Consider the following 24,797-nt stretch of genomic DNA (forward strand, 5'->3'; position numbering starts at 1 on the left):
ATTTTAAAATCTATATATATCAGGACTTACAACAGGGTCCCCTGAGTTGCATCCACGGAGTAGCTGCTGGCTAGAGGAGCGAGCCTGAGGGAAGAATGGTCAAATCAACATAAGTCAGTGTCAGAAAGCACAAAGCCAGTAACAGAATTATCAGACAAAACTGTGATTTGTGGCTAAGGTGAGGTCAGAAAGCAGGAGGACAGACAAAAACAAGGCCAGACAGTTTGCGGTCAAAGTCAGGAGGGTTAATAAATCAGGCAAGGTCAGGAAGAAACCAGATCTGTATCAGGATATCAAATAAGCAAAATACTGGAGATGTCATACTCAAGCAAAACACAATATCTGGCAACTTTCTGCAAACTGCTTGGAGTTTAAGTAGCATGTTGCGCTGCACCATTGTCCATGACAGTGAGCTGATTAAGCCTGCTGAGATGCTGGACAACACACACCCAGTTTGCCTGATAGTGTGGCACCACGATTCTCAATAACATTAGTGTCTCTGGTTGGATATCACCTGTCAGGTTCCCTTTAAATACCTGAAAACAACCATTTTGTCACAGGAAAAATGTATATTTGTCCTGTGTTAGCCAGTAGATAGAAAAATATAAAAATTTAAACAATACAGTTAAGCAAGGTGGTAGCTCAATGATGCCTGCAGTGAAGCAAGGTGGTAGCCTGATGATGCCTACAGTGAAACATGGCGGTGGCTTAGTAATGACTATTGTAAAGCATGGCTCAATGATACCAAAAAAGGAGAAGAAAACAAAGACATCAGCTCACCGGGTATTGGGAAATACCTTAAATGGGGTGCGGTGCAAGGAGGTAACAGACCGACTTCTGGGCAATGAGAATAGCTTGAAGTTGAAAGTGGTTTAAGCATCTTCAAAAATAGTAAATAGATTAAAACATCAATTCTATTGGTAAATCTATTACATCCAAATTTTAATATTACATCAGCCATCTGGTCCAAATAAATTGCTTTGCCAACTTTTCTCTACTGATTTCACTGCTGTGACAAATAACTTTCCCTCAACTCCTCCTTTGATTTGGACCAGGTCCAGGTTTCTTACTTATAAAGACTGTCACACACACAACTTCATTTTCACTCTCCTCTGCTATGTCTTCAGTATCCAAATTGTATTCAGCACCTTAATCCTCACACACTTCCTGATCAATCCCAACATCTCCTACACATCTATTGGCATATTAAGTAGACCATAATCCATGGGCTGTTCTCTAAACTTGGGCACCCCCTTTACCATCCCAACCTTTGGTTGCACGATGAAGAGATGCAAACACGTGTTATTTTGAATGACATGACATCCTAGCTTGAGAGAGATTCCTTTAGAAAGCAATGTATATAATCTACTAAGTCACTATGAGCTGGACTACAGACGCAGTAGAGGAACTGTATTGAGTCCTCGGAAAAATAAGTGGACAACAGAATCTCCCTGCAGTAGTCCATGGCAGGTGGAGAGCGGAGTTTCTCTGTGTTATTAGTCCATGGCAGGTGGAAAGTTGAGTCTCCCTGCATTAATACTCCATGGCAGATGGTGGGAAGAGTTTCAATGTATTCCATTGCAGGTGGAAAGTTGAGTCTACCTGCATTAATAGTCCATGGCAGATGGTGGGCAGAGTTTCTTTGTGTTATTAGTCCATGACAGGCGGAAAGTTGAGTCTCCCTTCAGTAATAGACCATGGCATATGGTGAGCAGAATCTACCTGCATTGCTAGTCCATGGCAGGTGGAGTGCGGAGTGTCCCAGCATTAATAGTCATGAAAGAAAGAAACACACTAACAAAGAAACTAAAACCCCTACCCAAAGGCATTGAATGTCAATGGATTTACAGGTTGGGGACACTCACACCCCAGGGCTTAAACGAAAGCTTTGGTTTTAGCGCTTATCTCTGATAACTTTAGGGGTTGCCTTTGGGTAGGGGGTTTTAGTTTCTTTGTTAGTGTGGTTTTTTTTAATGGTCCTTTTTGTATTTTTAGTATTCCTGCTCTGATCGTTTTTTGATGCATATCCTCCTTCATTGGATGAATTTATGAAGAAGATCCCTATGATCCTGATGGATTTTTCGCCACATGTCAACTAAGGGATGGATGTGGAAATCTTCCGCGTACTTGTGATATTCAAGCTTTATTATAGCATATATTAATGTCTTATTGTAAGCAACATTATAATTACGACCCTGGTGACAGACTATGTCATGTTATATTAATATCCTATTTGCATGTCATTTTGGTATAGCATATAAATAGTATGTATGGGGTTTGTTTGGTATTTTCTATTTTAGCACATTATTTGCACTGTCACTTTATACTAGCCTTATATATTTTTTTTTCTATGGGTTTGAGGATATCTCTATTTAGGACATTTGGTATTACTACTAATGCTGATATGTATGTGGACTTTTGTCAGAGATCCGCTTGATGTTTTTAAATATATGCTGTGACCGCATGTATTGGTTAATAATTAGCCCTTAGAATTTTTTGGAGCTATCATATGGTTGTAGTAAATATATTTATCCTATCCATAATCTCATATATTTGTCAATAACTTTATAGGATCTTTTTGGAGCTGCTACATGATTAATATATTTTTTCCTTAAGACCAACCCTTCTCGTGGCGGTACGCATGCATTGTATACGGAGACACTGGAGGATATAAAGTGGTCTTTTCATGATTAAGGTGCGCTCATCTCCTCTTAGGACCTGGCGACACCGGATCATGTGACCGCGAAATATCATCCCCATTGGTTGCTATGTCTCACGTGTTACAGCGCATGCGTCATGGATGCCTCAGCACTAGGATTGGAGCAGGACCTTAATGTTCACTTCACACAGGCGCAGTTGACTGTTCTATACAGCGGTCATAGGTGTATGCTGCGCAGGCACCGGTAGTTAGTCTGGACAGTGGTCACAAGTTTATGCTGCGCAGGCGCCTGGCGTCGCTAGTTAGTTTGGGCAGTGGCTACAGCTTTATGCCGCGCAGGCGCCACCAGCTATTGATCATGACGCACATTGTGAACACAGATTTTAGTAATTTTAACTGATTTACACACATGGTACTGGTATATAGACCGGATTTCCCCCTGACCTAACACGCCTCCCGAAGAAGCAGTGCGAATCGAACGTCGGGACAGAGGGATGTCCAGGCATCTCCACCAGCACATATAGGTATGGATTCGTCCACCATTTACTCTACTTACCTTTAACATTCAGGTCCCAGTTCAGAGGTTTACATAGGCGTCCACTGACATGTCCATTAACCTAATAATCTGACAATATTTTAGCTTACATGTGGGGCATTTTTTATAGTCAGACAGTTATATTCTGTGCAGGAACACAGTTTCATTATAAATACAAAAACTATGCCACCAGTAATTTTTATTCATTGCTATATTATTTATTGGGTAAAGTGTCTTTTTTTGGAGCAGTATATGCATAGGTTTGGCATTTCCACAGTGTTCCTGTTGGTAAATCTTGTTGTTGGGATGTGAGATGCCATGGACTTGTAGTCCCTCTTCATCTTTTGTGTTCCAGCATCTTTCTTGTGTATTTTTGTCTTTATGTTTAATAAAGTATATGATTTTAAAAAAATATATACACCATTGTGTGGTATCCATTTTCTATAGTACTATGTTGTTACCACTAAAGTAATGATAAGATTCTGTGGTGTATTACCCGTGTAAGGATTAATAATATTTTTGGGCAATATTTGTGACTTTATCTATTAATGCTGTTGTTTAAACAGAGCCCAGTCTTATGGATTTAAAAGCCAGGGAGAATTCATGGCAAGCTACAGCCTCAAGTATTTTTCAGAAGGGTGCTGGAATTCATCCTACTTCCACTTCTAATGGTTGTCAGGAGAATATTAAAAAATATAAAAATGCGCTACATAAAAAATTAAAGGTTTGGTGGACCAAAGCCACCTTGGAAAACTATGCTGCCCAAAAGATTGTGCCGAGAGGATTAAGGATTAATATTTTCCCTACATTTGATTTGGGTGAGGAAGGTTTGATTGAGCGTTGGATGAAAGCGGCCCATACTTGCTCCATGGAATTTATCAGCATTATTATTGAAAAAAACAGCTCATCATTGAAGTGTGTTGAGATGGAGAATGAGGTTTTACAAAAGTCCATCCAACAGGAATTGAATGTTGAAAAATACCAGGAAATGGTCAAAAACCTAGAGAAGGAGATTGAAAAATGGGAAAACAATATTACTCTAAACAAGCAAAAAAAATATGAAAAGGATCTTGGGGATTATGAATCCAATAAGATTTTCAGCTGGCAAATGAGAAAAGAACCAGCTAAGAGGAAGTTTTCAAGGAGCTCATCACTAGCCTCCAATTCCTCCGTCAGTGAAGGTGGGGAATCTGTACATGAAGTGAGATATGGACCTAGGACTAGGCAGTTCTTTAAGAAAAATTCATCTTCAAGAAAATTTGAAAAAGATGATGTGAAGGTAATTAATCTGTCAACGCATGTATTGACGAAGGTACAAGAAAATGTATTACACAAAGGTCTGACTTTTTCTCCATCATCTGATTTAGACTCCTTAAACGGCCATGAAAGACCTTCACCTTTTTTCAAGGAAACTGGTCTTGAAAAAGTTAAGGCCCCGTCACACTAAGCGATCTCGGTAGCGAGATCGCTGCTGAGTCACAACTTTTGTGACGTAACAGCGATCTCACCAGCGAGATCGCTGTGTGTGACAGCGATCAGCGAGCGGCCCCCCTGCCGGTATCGCTGATCGCTGGAAGAAACCTCTGGACATTTCTTTGGTCGCTGGTCTCCCGCTGGCCAGCACGCATCGCTGCGTGTGACAGGCGGGAGACCAGCGATCAGGTGTAAAAAATAATAAAAAAAAAAAAAATATATAGTTATTCTCACCTTCCGACGTCCCGTTCAGCCATCCCGCCTCTCTCCACGCTCCCGGTCCCAGTGATCCTTTGCACGAATGACCGCGAGACTTTGTTATCCCTCGAGACCGTGACATCTCGCGGTCATTCTCGCAAAGGATCACTGGGACCGGAGCGTGGAGAGAGGCAGGATGGCTGAACGGGACGTCGGAAGGTGAGAATAACTATATTTTTTATTTTGATTCTATTTTTCACAGGGATGGCCAGCGATGCCGGGCGCTCGGCATCGCTGTGCTGATCGCTGGTGAAGCTGTCTGTGTGACAGCTCACCAGCGATCACATAGCGACTTACTAGCGATCCTGACACCTTGATATCGGTGTCAGGATCGCTGGTAAGTCGCTTAGTGTGACGGGGCCTTTACACTTTAAGGGAGGAGGGGATGGAGGATCACCGGGTGATGAAGAAATACAAGCCTTGGAAGATTTAGAATCATTGATTGAAGAGAATGCATCTACTTCAGTAAGTAGCAATTTTCCCATCTAAATGATCAATAAATCAAAAAAATTTCCTCCACTTACTACAGTTCCTGCCGTAGATATGTTTACAAAAATTGTACCGTTGGAAATAGAGGATCTGAGAAAGTCTAAAAACAGGGCATTTAACAACATGACAAAAGCGGAGAGGAAGCTTTGCAACAGCTAAAGGAATGGGATGACGTTGTCTTTAAAATGGCCGACAAAGGGGGTAACATAGTGATATGGCCCAACGCTATGTATGAGGCTCAGGCTTATAAATTGTTGAATAATACAATTGAATACAAGTTACTCACCCTTAATCCCATGAATAAATTTAAAATGGAATTGTTGGAGATTTTAATAACGGCATATGAAGAAAATGTCATCCCTAAGAAGCTGTTGGAAATCTATGAAAAGTGTTGCCCTAAATTAGCTACCCTCTATTTAATTCCAAAGGTGCATAAAGACCCTCTTAATCCACCAAGGAGGCCGATTATTGCGGCTAATGATGGCCTTTGTGAAGTGGTCTGTGATATTGTCGACTACTTCTTAAAACCCCTAGTGGCACAGCTGCCTTCCTTTGGTTAGGATACTACTGCAGCTTTGGGACATTTGGAAAATATCCAACTTACTGAGGAAATGATACTTGTTACCGCTGACGTGGAGGCCTTGTATTCATCAATTGGTCACACTGATGGATTAAATGCAGTGGAAAAATACCTACGTCATAGCAATTTGAATGGAGAAATGGCCTCCTTTACCTTGAAATTACTGAGGTTCATCTTAACCCATAATGCTTTCACATTTGATGTGAAAATATTTTTGCAACAAAGAGGTACAGCAATGGGGGCCTCGTGTGCCCCCTCATATGCAAATCTTTTTATGGGGGCATGGGAGTGGTCTATTTTCCAAGGTGAGGAGATCTTTGGTGTTGATCGGGTCCACAACTGGATCCGCTATATTGATGATATTTTGTTCATCTGGGAGGGTCCAGTTGTGGACCTTGAGACATTCATGGATCGACTCAATGACAATAACCAAAATATAAGATTAACCTATAAATTTGGATGTAAGATCGACTTTTTGGACTTATTCATTTCAGCACTCCCAAATGGACATCTGTCTTCTACGGTTTTTCGTAAACCTACATCAACTAATTCCCTGCTACACGCCTCCTCTGCTCATCCTAAATCAACAATTCAAGGCATACCAATTGGCCAGTTCTTGCGCATTAGGAGGATTTGCTCTGAAGACCTACAGTTTGAGGAACAATCCAAAATCTTAAAAAAGCGCTTTCAAGATCGTGGATATGGCCGTCGAGCTATTCAGAAAGGATACAATACAGCTAAAAATATGCCAAGAGATCTACTTTTACATAAAAATCAGCCTCTGGCGCCGCGGGATGAGGGGGACAAGCAGGTAAGGTTCATTACCAATTACAATAGTAGGTGGTCTGATTTAAGAAAGATTATTGACAAACATTGGAAAATCCTCCTCACGGATCCCATCCTCAAACAATGTTTGCCCGATGCTCCATCCTTTGTGGCAAGAAGGGCCCCCAATTTGCGGGACATTTTGGTCCATAGTACATATGATCCTAAGAGAATGGAGAAAAATAGGAAAAACCCTGAACGTAAAGGGTTTTTTCCTTGTGACTTATGTAAGGGCTGTGCAAACATGAAGAAGGGACTCAGTTTCTTTAACTTTGATCGGTCTAGAAAATTTGATATTAGGGCCAATATTACCTGTGCATCTAAGGGGGTTGTGTATTATGCGGAATGCCCCTGTGGGAAAATCTATATATGTATGACCAGCCGTGAATTGAAAGTTCGGGTCTGTGAACATTGTCTGGATATAGAGAAAGCTAAAACAGTCACCGATATTAGCTCTCTAAAGACCTTACCCAGACACTTCAGGAAGTTTCACCAATGTCATTCTAGACTATTGATGGTTAAGGGGATTGATATAGTGATTCTTGGCCCTAGGGGAGGGGATGTGTCTAAAATATTAGCGAAAAAAGAATGTCAATGGATTTACAGGTTGGGGACACTCACACCCCAGGCTTAAACGAAAGCTTTGGTTTTAGCACTTATCTCTGATAACCTTAGGGGTTGCCATTGAGTAGGGGGTTTTAGTTTCTTTGTTAGTGTGTTTTTTAATGGTCCTTTTTGTATTTTTAGTATTCCTGCTCTGATCGTTTTTTGATGCATACCCTCCTTCATTGGATGAATTTATCAAGAAGATCCCTATGATCCTGATGGATTTTTCACCACGTGTCAACTAAGGGATGGATGTGGAAATCTTCCGCGTACTTATGATATTCAAGCTTTATTATGGCATATATTAATGTCTTATTGTAATCAGCATTATAATTACGACCCTGGTGACAGACTAGGTCATGTTATATTAATATCCTATTTGCATATCATTTTGGTATAGCATATAAATAGTATGTATGGGGTTTGTTTGGTATTTTCTATTTTAGCACATTATTAGCACTGTCACTTTATATTAGCCTTATATATTTTTTTCTATGGGTTTGAGGATATCTCTACTTAGGACATTTGGTATTACTACTAATGCTGATATGTATGTGGACTTTTGTCAGAGATCCGCTTGATGTTTTTAAATATATGCTGTGACCGCATGTATTGGTTAATAATTAGCCCTTAGAATTTTTTGGAGCTATCATATGGTTGTAGTAAATATATTTATCCTATCCATAATCTCATATATTTGTCAATAACTTTATAGGATATTTTTGGAGCTGCTACATGATTAATATATTTTTTCCTTAAGACCAACCCTTCTCGTGGCGGTACACATGCATGGTATACGGAGACACTGGAGGATATAAAGTGGTCTTTTCATGATTAAGGTGCGTTCATCTCCTCCTAGGACCTGGCGACACCGGATCATGTGACTGCGAAATATCATCCCCATTGGTTGCTATGTCTCACATGTTACAGCTGATGCGTCATGGATGCCTCAGCGCTAGGACTGGAGCAGGACCTTAATGTTCACTTCACACAGGCGCAGATGGCTGTTCTATACAGCGGTCATAGGTGTATGCTGCGCAGGCACCGGTAGTTAGTCTGGACAGTGGTCACAGCTTTGTGCCGCGCAGGCGCCTGGCGCCGCTAGTTAGTTTGGGCAGTGGCTACAGCTTTATGCCGCGCAGGCGCCACCAGCTATTGATCATGACGCACGTTGTGAACACAGATTTTAGCAATTTTAACTGATTTGCACACATGGTACTGGTATATAGACCGGACTTCCCCCTGCCCTGACACGCCTCCCGAAGAAGCAGCGCGAAACACGCTTGGGGTCAGAGGGACGTCCAGGCATCTCCACCAGCACATATAGGTATGGATTCATCCACCATTTACTCTACTTACCTTTAACATTCAGGTCCCAGTTCAGAGGTTTACATAGGCGTCCACTGACATGTCCATTAACCTAATAATCTGGCAATATTTTAGCTTACATGTGGGGCATTTTTTATAGTCAGACACGTTATATTCTGTGCAGGAACACAGTTTCATTATAAATACAAAAACTATGCCGCCAGTAATTTTTATTCATTGCTCTGTTATTTATTGGTAAAGTGACTTTTTTGGAGCAGTAGATGCATAGGTTTGGCATTTCCACAGTGTTCCTGTTGGTAAATCTTGTTGTTGGGATGTGAGATGCCATGGACTTGTAGTCCCTCTTCATCTTTTGTGTTCCAGCATCTTTCTTGTGTATTTTTGTCTTTATGTTTAATAAAGTATATGATTTTAACAAAATATATACACCATTGTGTGGTATCCATTTTCTATAGTACTATGTTGTTACCACTAATGTAATAAGTAGTCCATGGCAGATGAAGAGCGGAGTCTCCCTACATTAATACTCCATGTCATGGGGATAGCAAAGTCTCCCCTGCATTAATAGTCTATGGCAGATGGTGGACAGAGTCTCTTCTGCATTATTAGTCCATGGCAAGTGGAAAGTGGCGTCTCCTTGCATTATTAGTCCATGGCAGGTGGTTAGTGGAGTCTCCCTGCATTATTAGTCCATGGCAGATGGTTAGTGGAGTCTCCCTGCATTAGTAGTCAATGACAGATGGAGAGCAGAATCTCGGTGCATTATTTGTCCATGGCAGGTTAAGAGCAGAATCTCCTTGCATTTGTAGTCCACAGCAGGTGGAAAGAAGAGTCTCTGTGCATTAGTTGTGCATGGCAAATGGAGAGCAGAGTCTACCTGTGTTAGTAGTCCATAGCTGGTAGAGATCACAGTCCCTCTGCGTTAATAGTCCAGGCAGATGGAGAGCAATTTCCCAGTATTGCGAGATAGTTAGTCCTATGAAACATATGCTATAAGAGTTGTTCATGCAACTCAAAGTTCGGTTGCCTTAAGTACTTTGGCAAATTTGAAGTGGGAGCCATAACAGGGCTCATTTCTGTTGTACTGTTCCAAATAAGGACTATTAAGGCATTGTATGAATGCTGTAAGGCTATGTGCCCACGTAGCGATTCTCATGCAGAATAAACCTAAGCAGAATCACTCACCCTGTTCCCGAGAAAACGCATGCGCTTTTTGACGCGCTTTTGTAAGCGTCTGTCTGGCTATGTGCCCACGTTGCGTGTTAAAACGCACTCTGAAAACCAGACTCCTTCCCAGAAATCACGCGTTTTTTTCTGCACGATTTTACCGCGATTCTGTTCGCGATTTTGCCGCCATTTTCACAAGCACTTTCCAAGCGATTTGAAGCATCGCTTGGAAAGTGATTGACAGGTTGGTCACACTCGTCAAAAATAGTGTTTGACAAGTGTGAGCAGCTTTTTACTATTGAGGCCGCCTATGCAGCCTCAATAGTAAAAGGTAAAATGTTAAAAATGATAAAAAAATAAAAAATCGGGGTATATTTACCTTCCAACGTCCCGCGCTGCCATCCCGGGCCTCAGCGTTCCCAGTAATGCCTTGCGAGTCCTGTGATGATGTTGGTCTCGCGTTACTATAGCGATCTCGCGAGACCACTAGAGTCACGCGAGACTACGTCATCACAGGACCTTGCCACAAGGCATTACTGGGAACGCTTAGGCCGGGAATGCAATGCGGGACGTCGGAAGGTAAATATACCCCGATTTTTTATTTTTTATTCTTTTATTTACAGGGGTATGGTACCCAGGGCCTGGAGGACAGTCTCCTCTCCTCCACACCGTGGGTACCAACCGCACATGAGACGCTTAACTTCCCGCATGGTGGGCATAGCCACATGCGGGAAGTAAGCGATTCTCATGCATTCCTATGGGTGCGGAATCGCGGCAATTCTTTGCGATTCCACACAAAAGAATGATCATGCTGCGATTTTTTCCGCGATGCGATTCCGCCACGGAAAAAAGCGCAGCATTAGCACAACATGTGCGGAATGCCATAGGAATGCTTGGGGGGGGTTCTGTACACGATTTTTAAATGTTTTCGCAGCGTTTTCGCGCCGAAAATCGCGGCAAAAACGCTTAAAAATCGCATCGTGGGCACACAGCCTCAAGCGTTTTTGCATGCGTTTTCCTAAGCATTTTTGCCCATATAATTGATGGTATGCAGAATCGCGTGCGATTCCTCAAAATTAATGAGCATGCTGCATTTTTAAATGCTAAGCGTTTCCACAACGGTTAAAAATGCACCATTAGCACAACATGTGCGTTTTTCATTGCAAATCCATTGGATGCTTTTCTTAAGCGTTTCTGCAGCAGAAACGCTTGTCTAAAAGCGCTGCAGAAACGCTTAAAAAATGCTACGTGGGCACACAGCCTCAAGCATATGTACCTTACTGAAGTTGTTGTGATAGACTATTCATAGACAATGGCAATAGTACCACAGGGCAGCTGTTTTAGCCCTGTAGGCACATATGGGTTATTCCTGCTGTTTTTTAATAAGGAGATAAGTATCAGATGTGATTAGGCAATGGCTTTGTTCATTGGAATGATGCTGCTAGAACTTAAACAGTCATTGCATGTCCATAGTTAGGCAATTGACGCATTTGGTATCAAAATGGTGTCAAGAAACAACTATGCCTTGGTGTAAATTTGGTCTGAGAACGTCAGCTCAGAAAGGCTTCTTCAGACAGGCTTGGCAATATTCATCAAATCTAGTAGATCCCAGAAGAGCCATGGTCTTCAGTCACCCATTTACTCCTATACATGGATTTTGACTAATGAGGCCCCTGGGTTGCATCCACAAAGTAGCTGCACAACCTAGCACAGGCACCGTCCAGTGACATTGACCATGGCGTCTCCACCATCACCAGAGCTGCTCTCAGAGTGAATATGGCGGCGTGTAGTGACAGAAGCAGACGTCACTGGAGTAGATACAGGTAGGGATGTAGCAATTGTCCAGGCCAGGATATTAAGATACAAGAATTTAAAAGAGCAGAAATGCTATCACAACAAATATGTAACAAATTATGATTTAATAGTTATTGATATATTACTATTTGTAAATAACTAATTATAATGGATGCGAGTTACATTGAAAATGGTCAGCAGCACAGTGGATCAGTGGTTAGCACTGTACGGTGGCTCAGTGGTCAGCACTAAAGCTTTGCAGCACTGTGGTCCTGGGTTCAAATCCCAGCAAGGACAACATCTGCAAGGAGTTTGTATGTTCTCACCGTGTTTGCATGGGTTTCCTCCGGGTACTCCGGTTTCCTCACACACTCCAAAGACATACTGATAGGGAATTTAGATTGTGAGCCCCAATGGGGACAGTGATGATAATGTCTGTAAAGCTCTGCGGAATATAAAAGCGCTGTAGAAGAAAAGCATAGTAAAAAATGGGACGGCTTTTATATCTAATATCCATATACTCAAGGGAGAAAATCTGGACAGAGTAGTTACTTTTCTTGCACAACAAAAAAAACAGGTGAACATTATTTCCGAGAGGGACAACAATGAACGTCAACAGTTTATGGAACGTTTCTCAGCTTGTGGCAAGCAGTGACATAATATGAAGTCTATTGTGCTGTAATACATTTTCTTTTTACTGGATCAACATGCGTTCTTTTTTTTTTTAGACAATCCTGCACGTACACATGAGTCACTATAGATCAGCTCCCTAAGTCGGTTAGAAGACCCACCCATGGTGTGAAATTGGACCTAGTCTTTACAGGGCCAAAAAAAGGACTTGGGGATATTTTTGGATACTACCAAACCTCTCCCCATCCCAACCTAAAATGGGCAAATAACAGAAATGTATTGCAAATTCCGACTCCCCCTTTGGCAGCAGTAGGGGGTTAACTGTACAGCCATAGCTCACCTAAATAGCCAGACCAACAGCCAGATTGGAGTATCAGTACAGTAGATACTGAGCTACGAAGCAAGTAAGAAAGACAAGTTTGCAAAATCAAAGTTGTTATATTTTCTGTCATTAATTAACGACTATAGACACCTTTTGAAGTGAAAAACATTTTTTCATGTGCTTGTGTTAGTTTTGTTTAATAAAATTCCACTAAGGTTCACTCTGCAATCTTTATTCTTCATTAATTTTCATACCCCGCTATACAGTTTACATCTTGATCAAAGTTTTAGATGTTACTCTTGTTGGAGTGTCTCTCTCAGTAATATAGGCTGGAAGTGAAGTCTGTGTGTATCCTGGGTGCTAATGTTTTCATTAATAGAGTTGGTGCACAGAACACAGTCCATCAATCATATCAGTAATCTGTGTCTGCTGAACGGGAGCTCTGTGAATTGCCTCCTACCTCCTGGCATCCATGGCTCTTTTTTTATTAGCCGTACTGGCGCAATATTATCATTGCGGTGTAACGCACACGTGACATCATGCCAGGCCAGCTGATCAAAACAAGAGACAGGCCGGTGTCCAACTGCCACCAATCACTGATGTGGTCAATGCAGCAGGTCCTGTGATTCAATTTGCACCAACTCTGTTCATTACCTCTAGTATCAGCGGGGCTTATATCCTGCAGTTATTTCCTTTTTCTATGCTTTCTGCCTTTTCCTTCTGTCTTTTTCCTCGGCCCTCAGTGATGTACTTTCTTCCCTTTTTATGCTGTGGAATTCTGGGTACAACACCCTGCCCCGCTATCATCCCTAACACTAAGAGAAGGGAGCAAAGTGAGCCTTCAGAATGGAGCAAGCGCTCTAAAAAGCAAAAAGCTAAATTAAGGACTTATAGACACTGCAGCTACAAAATGGTAAACAAATGTTAATGTAGACTATTTAGAAAGTTGCTTAACTTCACATTTAGGGAAGCAAATGAATAATAAAGCTGATTCTGGGGCAAGTTGTATGCAGCTTTTAAATCCAAATTAGGATAACAAATCAGGTTCAAACTACAATATTCAGGGTACTGGTGCAGTCTATGGATAGATCAGAAGTGAAATTAGGAAGCACAACACAGGAATATAGTAGAGGTGAGAGCACAGTTCAGGAATAGCAGAGCAGAGTTTGATCATGTGTAGCAAAGGTGAGCACAAATCCATGATTAACAGTACAGGATTAAGAATACTTACTTTAGTTTCAGGGATCGGGATTTTGAAGACACAAGATGAAACCCAATAAAAAAAAAGGAAAATGAGCACATACCTTAAATCACACAAGAATTACCTCCTGGATGTAACCAAGGTAAGAACAAAGAGCATTTAGATTAAAGATTAAAGCATAATTTTTTATGAATAATAATATTAAAAACACAGTAACAAAGAAAGGTGCTGGAATTAAAAGAGGGACGTTATTCACAGCATTACATAGGGTATAATACACTCAGTGGCACCACAAATACCACAATTCTTTGGTTAGCTAAAAAAAAAATAGTGTGTATGACTATAATATTAAGTATAATACTAAGGCTGCAAAGTGTGCCAAAATAAAAGGGGAGTTTAAAAGACCTCTAATGTTATGCTAAAACAATGAATAACATGGAATGGAAAAAAGGTTCACTGTGTAAAGTGCAAAAGTAAAGGGAACCATGCCAAACTCCGGTCAAAAACAAAAAAGTAATGAGTGAAAAAATGGCTGCTATAAAAGCATACCAAATGGAAACGACTGCGTATGAAACAGATAATGCAGTTATCATAAAATCATTCTCAATGTGATACTGAGCATATGTTATAAGCCCAACAAAAACCCAGTGGTGAAGTTTTAAGTGACTCAGTGAATGCAGTACCTTATCTTGCACAGGCCCGATGAACGTAGTGAAGTCCCTCTGCCCCAACGCGCGTTTCGCTCTGCTTCTTCGGGAGGCATAGTAGTAAGTAAATAGTAATAGCTTTTGATCAAAAAAGTATAAAAGGCATCCCACCTTGTCAAGGTGTACCAATTCGGAACGGTCCTATCCCTAGTATTAAAACCTCACCTTGTGTCAGATGACCTCAATATACATAAGGGCAGAGCATGACCCAAGCCCGACTGTTCTAAACAGAGATAGGACCATCTCAATTGGGTACACCTTGTCGTGGTGGGTTGGTTTTTACGTTTTTTTAAATTAAAATAGTGTTAACTAGTACATTATGTTATTTACATGTACTATTACTATTTACTTAATACAGTGTATTTGCTCATTTTGTTTTTTTTCTTGGGTTTTGTCTGAAATGGCCACAGCGTGAGCATCTTCATACAGATTGCACATATACCAACTTATGGACTAGCTCATTTTGTCATGACTCTGGACAGTATGGTTCTGCCTCCATCCTGGTCAGGTCAGGGTTAATTCAGTCCGCCTCTCTTTGGTTTTGGGGCGGCTATTTAATGTTGGCAGTACCTGCATTTAGTTTTGGTGATACTTCCATATACTCGGTTAGTGGTTGCTGACCCAGGTGACTAATCCTTAAACGTGTGCCTCTGTGCTTGTGTGCCTTACTGTGTATGATTCGGTTTGTACCATGACTTCTGCCTCTGTATCCTGCTTTTGTACTGCTCTGTCTCTCCTGGTTATCTGACCCCCTTGGCTTGTCCCCGTTTACTCTTTGTCTTGTCCCTAGGTATTGCGCGTTCGTCTGGCTTCTGACTCTCGGCTCTCCTTGACCACGTTTACTGCCTTTTCCCTGTGCTCTGCATGCTCAGTGTCCTTCCCTGCACTCACGTGCGTTGGCTCCGCCCCATGGTCTTGTGATCGCTTAGAGCCAGGTCCTTGTGCACTGCATGCCTTCTGCCTGCAATCCCTACTCTCATTCACACGCCCCCTAGGCAGCACCAGTAACACCTTAGGTGTCATTACACATTTCTTTAGTTTTGATGGACACAACATGAGGCTTAGGAAAAGTTGCCAGGTACATGGATGACCAGGCAGTCCATGTTCTGCAGAGTGATCTCAGCAAGTTGTAACTCTAGGTAGCTGGTATGCAGGTACAGGAACAAATTTAGGGTTCAAGATGCAGGTCATTCATCTGTTTACACCTTAAGAACCTCTCAATCTCCTACAGTCCCAAATTTCAGTAGACAAGTTTTTAGATTCAGTATATAAGTTTCGGGGCTTCAGGATTTATGATGCAGGTTCTCAAGTTTATACCCCAAGTGCCTCTTGCAGCCCAAGGAAGCACAAAGGGTTTGAAGGTTTTGAGTACAAATTTTGGTGTTTGGGATACAGACTGAATCCAGTAATGGAGAAACAGATTTTGATTAGGCCATGCAGATTTTGTGGATCCTTTTTGGAAAACAGGAATTATGACACATACAAAGTGCAAACAGAGTCCAGAGAGGCACTACAGCGCAGCAACAAGCACATGTGATTCAAATACCTGGTCCATTATGGCGAAAGTGAGACCACACGTTGCGGCCAAAACACCAGCCATCACAATGGCCAATAGTTAAGCAAAATTGGGCTACCAACCACATTGTGTCCCTTACACCCTGTAGTGTCCTGAGCTGCCTAGGAGTATGTGAATGCAAAATTACTTTGGTATGTAATTTAGATTATTTTATAGCTGGTACCATTTGATTTGGACCTTTTGCATTAATTTATTAACCTGAATGTTTTAATTCTAAATTCACTCTATGGCTTCTGACAGTCGTGAGAAGCTTCTTCTATTCTTGCTCGTCAACAACTCCATAAAATAATATTTATCTGCTCATTTTCCTTTTAGTGTTTGTTGTCCCTGACACTACTGACTCATGCCCTTCACGATATTGACCCTTCATTCCTGTACCACTGTATCTGTCTTTCGACCATTTAATAATCCACATTTTTCATCTTTGTTATTCACGGATCTCCTTATGTCTAATTAATTTATGTACATTAGGGCTAGAATCTCTTGTAAACAGTTTCTAGAAAGCAATGTACATGTTCTGAAATCAGCCACAAGTCTGGTTGTCCTTTCTGCTGTTGTTCAGATGTGAATTACTCAACTTCTTGATGTGTCATCCCACTAATTAAGATGCCTCCTCGTTCCAGACCAGTACATTTTTCCCTGCAAAAAGGAACACGATGTCTTTCAATATATATATATATATATATAAATACATATAAGAAGACACTTGAGGTCCGTGGGAGTTTAGACTCATAGCTGGGAATGAACCCAGAACATTCCAATTTCTGAGAAAATTACATTAGGACAACAGTTGACTAAGACTCCCCTCTACTCATCTAAGAGCAGATGGAGTTTTCCAGCTTCTGCCATTATCCACTTTTCTTGGCTTATACAAATCAAAGTTAACCACACTAATTTTCAAAGTTCACTTGGGAACATTGCTTCCAAAGTTTCCTTAGGTAAAAAGTAAGGTTCATTTTGTTAGGTTTTTCTTAATTTATGATCCTCTTGCATCAATTCATCCATGTGGAGGATCCTAATGATTACTAGTCTCTATACTAAAGATGAAATGTTGCCCACAGATATTCACATAATAGATTCAGCAAAAGATTTAACTATTCCTGATCATTTGCATGACCTTGTGTGTTGACACAGCATTTTATCATGATTAAACAGACCTTTACTTTCAACAAGCCAGGAGGAATAGACTGCTGTTATGAACTGGTCACCGAGGAGGATGGCAGGAATTGGCTAGGCCACCAGGAAGCCAGAAAGATTGGTAACTTAGCGGATTGCAGACCCCTAATTCTAACAACACAACTAGCAGTAGCTGTGGGGCATACCTACGATGCCCTAGACGCCTCGGCACAGCCGGAGTACTAGCTAAGCCTAAAGCAAGAAAGGTGAAATCTAAACAGCCCCGGAGAAGAACCCCAATGGAATAGATAGCCCCCAAACATATATTGTCGGTGAGGCAAGAGTAGACACAAGCGCCGGCAGAAAATAGACTGAGCAAAAGATGGTGCCCAAACTGACTAGATAGGATAGGACAGGAAAGACACTGTCTGCAATCACACAAAAACCCTAAAAATCCAACATGTTTGATGTACAAAAAAAGCACTGAGGTCTCATGACCTCTCCCCCACTATATCACCATTCTGGTATGAACTGGCAGCAAAGCAAAAGAGACTAACATAACAGGGGACTGAACAAACTGGCACAAGCTGTAACATATGGAGTGGGGTTCAGCACAGACCCAGCAGGGAGCACGCTGAACCCTCACAGCAAAGCAGAAAGAGGCAAAACCAGATCAGATGCAAAGGATTAGCAAATGAACAACTTAACTGAAAAATGCAGGATCAGGTAGGAGACAGAAGACCTCAGAATCCACAGGAAGAAAACTAATCACCAGCAGCCACAGTAGGAAGCCTGCTCACTTAAGCACTCCAGTCAGTAACGCCTGATATCCAATCATCGACGACAGTTGGCAAACTTCGGCCAGCTCCACTACCCACAGTAACCACCAGAGGGAGCCCCAACTCAGCAGTCATATCGAGATAGTTCACAACAGTACCCCCCCTTGAGGAGGGGTCACCGAACCCTCATCCATGCCACCAGGCCCATCAGGATGGGTCCGGTGAAAAGCACGAACCAATCTCTCGGCATGAATGTCAGAAGCAGAGACCCAAGAATTATCCTCCTGGCCATAACCTTTCCACTTGACCAAGTACTGGAGTCTCCATCTAGCCAGACGAGAATCCAATATCTTCTCAACCTCATACTCCAAATTACCCTTAACCAATACAGGGTCAGGGGGCGCCGCCATGGAAACTACTAGCTCCACAAACCTTTTCAACAAAGATTTATGAAAAACGTTATGAATCTTAAACGTAACTGGAAGAGCCAAATGGAAAGAAACGGGGTTAAGGATTTCCAAAATCTTATAAGGTCCAATGAACCTTGGCTTGAATTTTGGAGACGCAACCTTCATAGGAATATTTTTTGAGGACTACCAAACCATATCACCCACTTTAAACCGGGGACCAATGGTCCTATGCCAGTTGGAAAACTGTTGGGCCTTTTCCTGAGAGTGGGACAACTTATCCACTACTTGGTCCCAAATCTGCTGCATTCTCTCTACCACAGAATCCACACTTGGGCAGGCCGAAGCTTCCACCTGCCCCAAAGAACATCGAGGATGAAATCCAAAGTTACAGAAAAAAGGAGACATCAAAGTGGCAGAACTAGCCCTATTGTTTAGCGCAAATTCGGCCAAGGGCAAAAATGATACCCAGTCATCCTGATCAGCAGATATGAAACATCTCAAATAGGATTCCAAAGTCTGGTTTGTTCTCTCAGTCTGCCCATTGGTCTGAGGATGAAATGCAGAAGAGAAAGATAACTGAATTCCCGGTTTGGAACAAAAAGCTCTCCAAAATCTGGAAACAAACTGGACTCCTCTGTCCGACACAATGTTCTCAGGAATCCCGTGCAAACGAACCTCCTGTTGGAAAAACAAAGGCACCAACTCAGTAGAAGATGGCAACTTTGGGAGTGGTACAAGATAGACCATCTTAGAAAATCTATCACAGATCACCCAGATAACAGTCATTCTCTGAGAGACAGGGAGATCAGAAATAAAATCCATTGAGATATGGGTCCATGGCCTCCTGGGCACCGGCAGGGGCATCAACAAACCACTAGAACGAGAACAGGGCCTGGACCGAGAACAAGTCCCACCGGACTGCACAAAATTCCTGACATCACGAGATAAGGCAGGCCACCAAAAAGACAGACTCACCAAATCTCTGGTACCAAAAATACCTAGATGACCAGCTAACGCGGAGCAATGAATTTCAGACATTACTCTTCTCCTCCACTGGTCAGGGACATACCATTTTCCCATAGGGCATCTGTGGCGCCCCTGAGGCTCAGTCGCCACAGAGGTACTGCACCTCCTCCTGAGGTGTGGCGCCCCACCATCCAGGTAAGGTGGGAACTCCTGACCACGCTCCAACACTCGTATCCCACACAACACAGTAGTTCAGCAAAGCCACATTGCTGCTCCCTGCTTGGAGTGTAGCAGAGCACCTTTGGTGGCTCCCTGCTTGGAAGGTCAGTCAGTCAGAGAGTCACTCGGAGAGGAGTGAGGAGAGAGGATCCCTGAGAGGGATGGAGGAAGGAGTGCTGCAGCTGCCTCAGTGATCTGAGCCAGCTGGCACAGGAAAGGAAAGAAGGAGAAAGACATTAAACAGAAACCTGATCTTCCATAAGAAGGAAAGACAAGTACGGAACGTAGGAGTAAAAGGGAACAGAGGACGTGGGTTAGAGGAAGAACCCTGCCTAGAAGTTCTAAGCGCAAGGCCGGGGCCCGGTCCCCGAAGTTGTATGGACACTAATGGTTCTGCAGCAGACACCGGTGGAGTAGTGGGCTGTAAATGCAGTACTCCCATCTAAGACTTGGGGCACAACAACAACATTGATAGAGAGCCAGGACTCAGGAGTAAGGAGTCCCCGAAGCAGGCTACAGCTGTCTGCCGTACAAGTAGAGTTCTTGGGAACATCTGTTGGGAGGCACTCCAGTGTAACTCAGTACTGGGAGTACTTCACACCTAAAGGCGCTATAAGAGGAGACGTTCAGAAAGGCACACGTTGGCGGAGTGTTGGAAAGGAGCATTCCATCTGGCCTGGAGGTTGATTGAATCCCTGACCCGGAGGACACGGCACGGAGGCAGGCACCGGTGTGTTTTTTTTTTTTTTTTTTTATCAAATAGATTTTTATTAATCAGAATTCAAAATACAGAATATACAGTAAATCTTCCACAAACAATAGATTTACAAATTGAACATCCCTGTTGCCCCCTCCCACCCCCCCCCCATGTAGACATCATATATAACTCTTTTCTCCATAAGATTTCTCTTACACCGTAATTTACCATTAGTCATCCTTTTTACCCATATTGTCAATCAAACCATACAAAACAGAAATGTTCCTATGTCCGGGTATTAATGGTCTATCCACAACACCAGCATTGTAAAATATAGCACATTCCCATCAGTTAACTGTACCGTATTGTAGCCAGGGATTCCACAACCTCTCATAGGTTTTAGAATTGCCTCTTTTAGCATATATCCTTTCCTCCAGCTGGCTGATACAAGACACCTGTTTCACAAACTCTCTCCCAGAAGGTGGTTCTTTCCTGATCCAGTTCCTCGCAATCAGCTTCCTTGCTACATATAGTAGTCTGGCTATAGCAAACTTTGAACTATTAACTATTTCAATTTCCTCCACATATCCCAGTATGCAGACCAGTGGGTTTTTGGGTATAAGACTTCCGTAAGCCCCTTCTAGTCTGTTAATGACATTAAACCAGAACGCAGATAGCCTGGGACAAGTCCACATCATATGAAGGATTCCGGCATCAGACCCCCCCACATCTTGGACAGTCAGAGTTGAACCTCAGCCCCATTTTAAACATCAGAAGGGGGGGTACGAGGCACCGGTGTGTACCACGGACTGTGAGTAAAGCTTTGGAACTACAAGCCCGGGTGTCCTCCATTCATTCCTGCGCCAACACCCCTGGTACCGCTACATCTGGGTACCAGCTACTACACTGTCTGCGCCTCTCTTCTACCCCTACATCTACACTGCCCTGGGGCCGCAGCTCCACCTGTGGGGAGCTTCACCATCTTGGCTACAACACACCACCAGCCCCAGAGGATCTGCATGCAGCGTCAGCTTAACATCTCACTTGCCGAACACCACAGGTGGCGTCACAAACTATTCATTTAACTACATTCCACCACTATTGAAATCCCCCTGTTTGCCATGAAGCCCCAGGGCCATGGGCCGGGTCACAGCTTCCGTGACAACTCCCATTGAGATCAACAGGCCTGGTGCTGAGTACCCCGCTAGCCCTGGCGGGCACTCCATTCTGGCATCACAAACAGGATGACAAGACCCGTTGCCATCAGGTTCTGTGTGCCTAGGATTTACAGCTTTTGAAGATGTGCAGAAGACCCAATTTAATAGACTGTAAAATGAACATTAAAAATGGCCGCTGGCGCGGTGAAGAAGGGCGTGACAACATGGGAGGTCCTAGAAAAAGACCACAAACTGTCCTGGGCCCCCCCTGTCTGAATTACTATGCAACGGAAACATGGCCCACCCCCCAAGGGGTTCGTATGCTGGCTTGGTTTGGAGGCGTTAGAAGAAGACGCCGCCCCCAGAAGAAGCGGAAGCCGGTGGCGGGAAAGGAGCCGAGACAGGAAGGGGGAGAACGCCATCTTGGAGAGAGACGGGAGGAGGCCTGCGGAGCACAAGGAGGTTATGCTGAATCTCCCTGGCACCATGGCTGAAGGCTCCAACCCAGTATCTGAGATGAACCGCCAGCAGCTGGAGGACGAAATAGCCCGGCTGACGCGCCGCCTGCAACTGAGGCAGGAAGCGCTAAGGACTTTAAAGCTGCAGGGCGCCCAGGAAGGGCCTACACCTGCGGTACCCGCACCACCGGTACCCACCACTGCTGCATCGGAACTTTTCCAGGCAGACTCTGTGGAGCACGCGACCGCTGCCATACCACCAGCAGCATCCATTGTCCCTTCTCTGCCGTTACCACCGGAGGAGTCGTCTGAGGCCTTGGGAGCCGAAACGGAGGAAGAGGAGCTCCCGCCCGGACCTGACGCGGCTGCGCAGGTCCCACCAGAGACCTCTGCAGACCCGGAGCCACCATTTGCTCCACCGCTGTCCCCGGTATCCCACCAAACAGCATCCGCTGCCACCATGTCTGCACCAGAGCCAAGACTGCACCACCAGGAAACATCAGGTATGATCGCCGCCCCTGCAACCGGGTTGCCCCCTGAGTTCCCGTACCCCGCGTGCAACGGGCCGGTACTCCGCATGGGACAAATGGAAAAGCTGTGTTCCCAATTTAAAAGCACTAAGTTGACTGCGATGGGGAAATAGAAGAAGTCCCTGCTGAAAAGAGTAAGGTTGGAGCAAGCACGTCCCATTCGACATCTTCTGATCTCAGCAGAGGAGTCTGAGCAGCTGATGGGTGTCACTATGCATAACTAACTCTCGTTACCCAGGAGGGTATTTGCACCGTTGTGCCTTTTGTTTCCTAGTTTTTGTGCCAGTTTCTATTTTTGACCATCATGGTTTAGTTTTGCTTTCCAGTTGTTGCCCAGTTGTATTGGCAGCCTTCACACTTGAACTGCAGAGATCATGAATGCTGAATAGTCCAGATCTGTTATTGTATATAGTTTGTGACATGGAAATTTGATTGATATAGATATATATCTCTGTGTGTGCTGCGGCCTGTCCTAATTAGACAGAGTCTTATTGAGCGCTCAAGAAAAGGAAGACGCCAAGCCTAGTTAGCAGCAATCCTTTCCAGCAGAACTCTGGAAGTTTATTGAATATACTTGGTTTTATCAGCTCATACAAAGGAGTGGTTACGCATTAACATAAAGGCTGAACTTCTTATCTAATTGATCAGTTTAAATACATGAACATATGAGGGTGTCTGACCTGAGGTGACTTAAGAATCAGATGATTTACTGTCCCTTGTCTTACAATGTCAGCAAGACTTCAATATCGGCTTGGACCATCTGGCCTAACTTCCTCTTCTGCATGTCTGGGTCAAATGTCACAAGACAATGCTATCATGAGATAACACCAGCTCCCCAGACTGGCTCATGGGGGAGGGGGGTAGCAGGTCATTTCCAATAACTGGTTTCAAAGTTCAAGCTGTGAATATGTATCTGTGTGCATATGAGTATATAGAGTATATATGAGTACATAAGTATATAGCATATAGCCTATAGCAGGCAAGTGAGATCTAGATGAAATACATATACATATATATTTCCATAACAATCCCCCCTTAGATATCACTTGCCCTAAAATCCTGCTCCTGGCCCAAAGCGCTGCAACTCTTTTATGCTGCCAGTGGACTGACGTACGCCCAGCGCATACATCCTCCTCTGTACAGACTTTTCGCAAATGGTCGGTCAGGAGATCTGTCCCTAACGGGGGTTTGGTGCAATGTAATCAAAGTCTCTTAGTTAGCAGTCTATGCAGTCAGTGCATGTGTAATCTCTATCAGGTAGGTAATTTATTCTGTCAGGTAGGTCATCCACAGCATCATTCCAGCTCAGGTGTATCTACTGGTATGAAGGCCTTTTCCTGCAATGCGGTGCGTGGATTAAGGTAGGGGTTTTCCTTCCAGGTTGGTGGCGTCAGCACTTGGAGAAGGGCCATCGGATCTGGGATCGAGTGCTTCTCCTTACGGACTTTTTCCACCCACACTCAGTCTCCTGACTTCAGGGCGTGCATACCAGGCACCAAATCTGGACCTGGCAATGAAGGAAAAACTCAAGAATGGACATTAGCAAGATTCTTGATAAATTCAATTACACATGCAGACAAAGTATCATTTTGCATAGTCAACTGCTAAGTAAAGAATACCCCTAACCTGGGGGTTAGACCCAAATAAAGTTTCATATTGGTGACAGCTTTTTCTGAGCCTATGGGAGCGTCTAATGCCAGGGTTTGTCTGTCTCTTGGCAATATTTTTTAGCATGCTGCTCTTAAGTGTCCCACCTAGTCTATGGTGTGGGATGGTGGGTAGTGTGTGTAGGCCTAAGTCTGACCCTACTGCTGATCAGATCTCTTGTGTCAGATTTGCTGTGAATGTGGGTCCCTGATCACTTGCTATCGCTTCTGGAACCCCCATATCTGCACACTATTTTTGAGAGTAGCTTCTTTGCAGTAGTCTTCGCCAACTGGTTCCTTACTGGGAAGTCTCCAGGCCAGATGGCGTGGGGGAACTTTTCCCGCTTGTCCGATGTTGAATTTGTTGGAGGCCAAACAGCTGCTGGGAATTTGGCTGTTAAGGTGTGAGTTGAGTCCAATCAGGTCATTCATCTGTGTCTTCAATTCTGTGCGGGGCCATGTGCCCTTTGAACCACCGTAGGGTACACACTTTGAGGTAGACTGGGTCTGTCTTGAGGTAAACGTTTTGAGGTAGACATTTTGAGGTAGACAGGTTTCTTGGAGCTTTGCTTTTTAGCATCCAGCTTTCCTTCTCCTCCTTCCGAGTCTGAACCTGTTACTTGTACAGGTTTCAGGAAGTCATTTTGTCAGGTTTAGTGACTGGGTTG

The 24,797-nt window shown here is 43.4% G+C and overlaps 1 long non-coding RNA gene across 2 annotated transcripts in view; it reads left to right on the plus strand.

Annotated features, from left to right (window-relative positions):
• The window catches only part of LOC141076022 (uncharacterized), a 173,643-nt gene extending 159,488 nt beyond the window's left edge, over positions 1-14,155 (plus strand). Inside the window, exon 3 of one of the 2 annotated variants that reach the window (XR_012227395.1) lies at positions 13,904-14,155. This is a non-coding gene — a long non-coding RNA (uncharacterized lncRNA). Of the gene's footprint in view, positions 1-1,995; positions 3,591-13,903 lie in introns of those variants that run through there. The other variant, XR_012227394.1, reaches the window with a different exon arrangement.
• Positions 14,156-24,797: the final 10,642 nt, after the last annotated feature.

The sequence above is a fragment of the Dendrobates tinctorius genome, unplaced genomic scaffold, assembly GCF_039654945.1.
Source record: "Dendrobates tinctorius isolate UK_male_01 unplaced genomic scaffold, ASM3965494v1 ptg000384l, whole genome shotgun sequence".
Taxonomy (NCBI): Eukaryota; Metazoa; Chordata; class Amphibia; order Anura; family Dendrobatidae; genus Dendrobates; species Dendrobates tinctorius.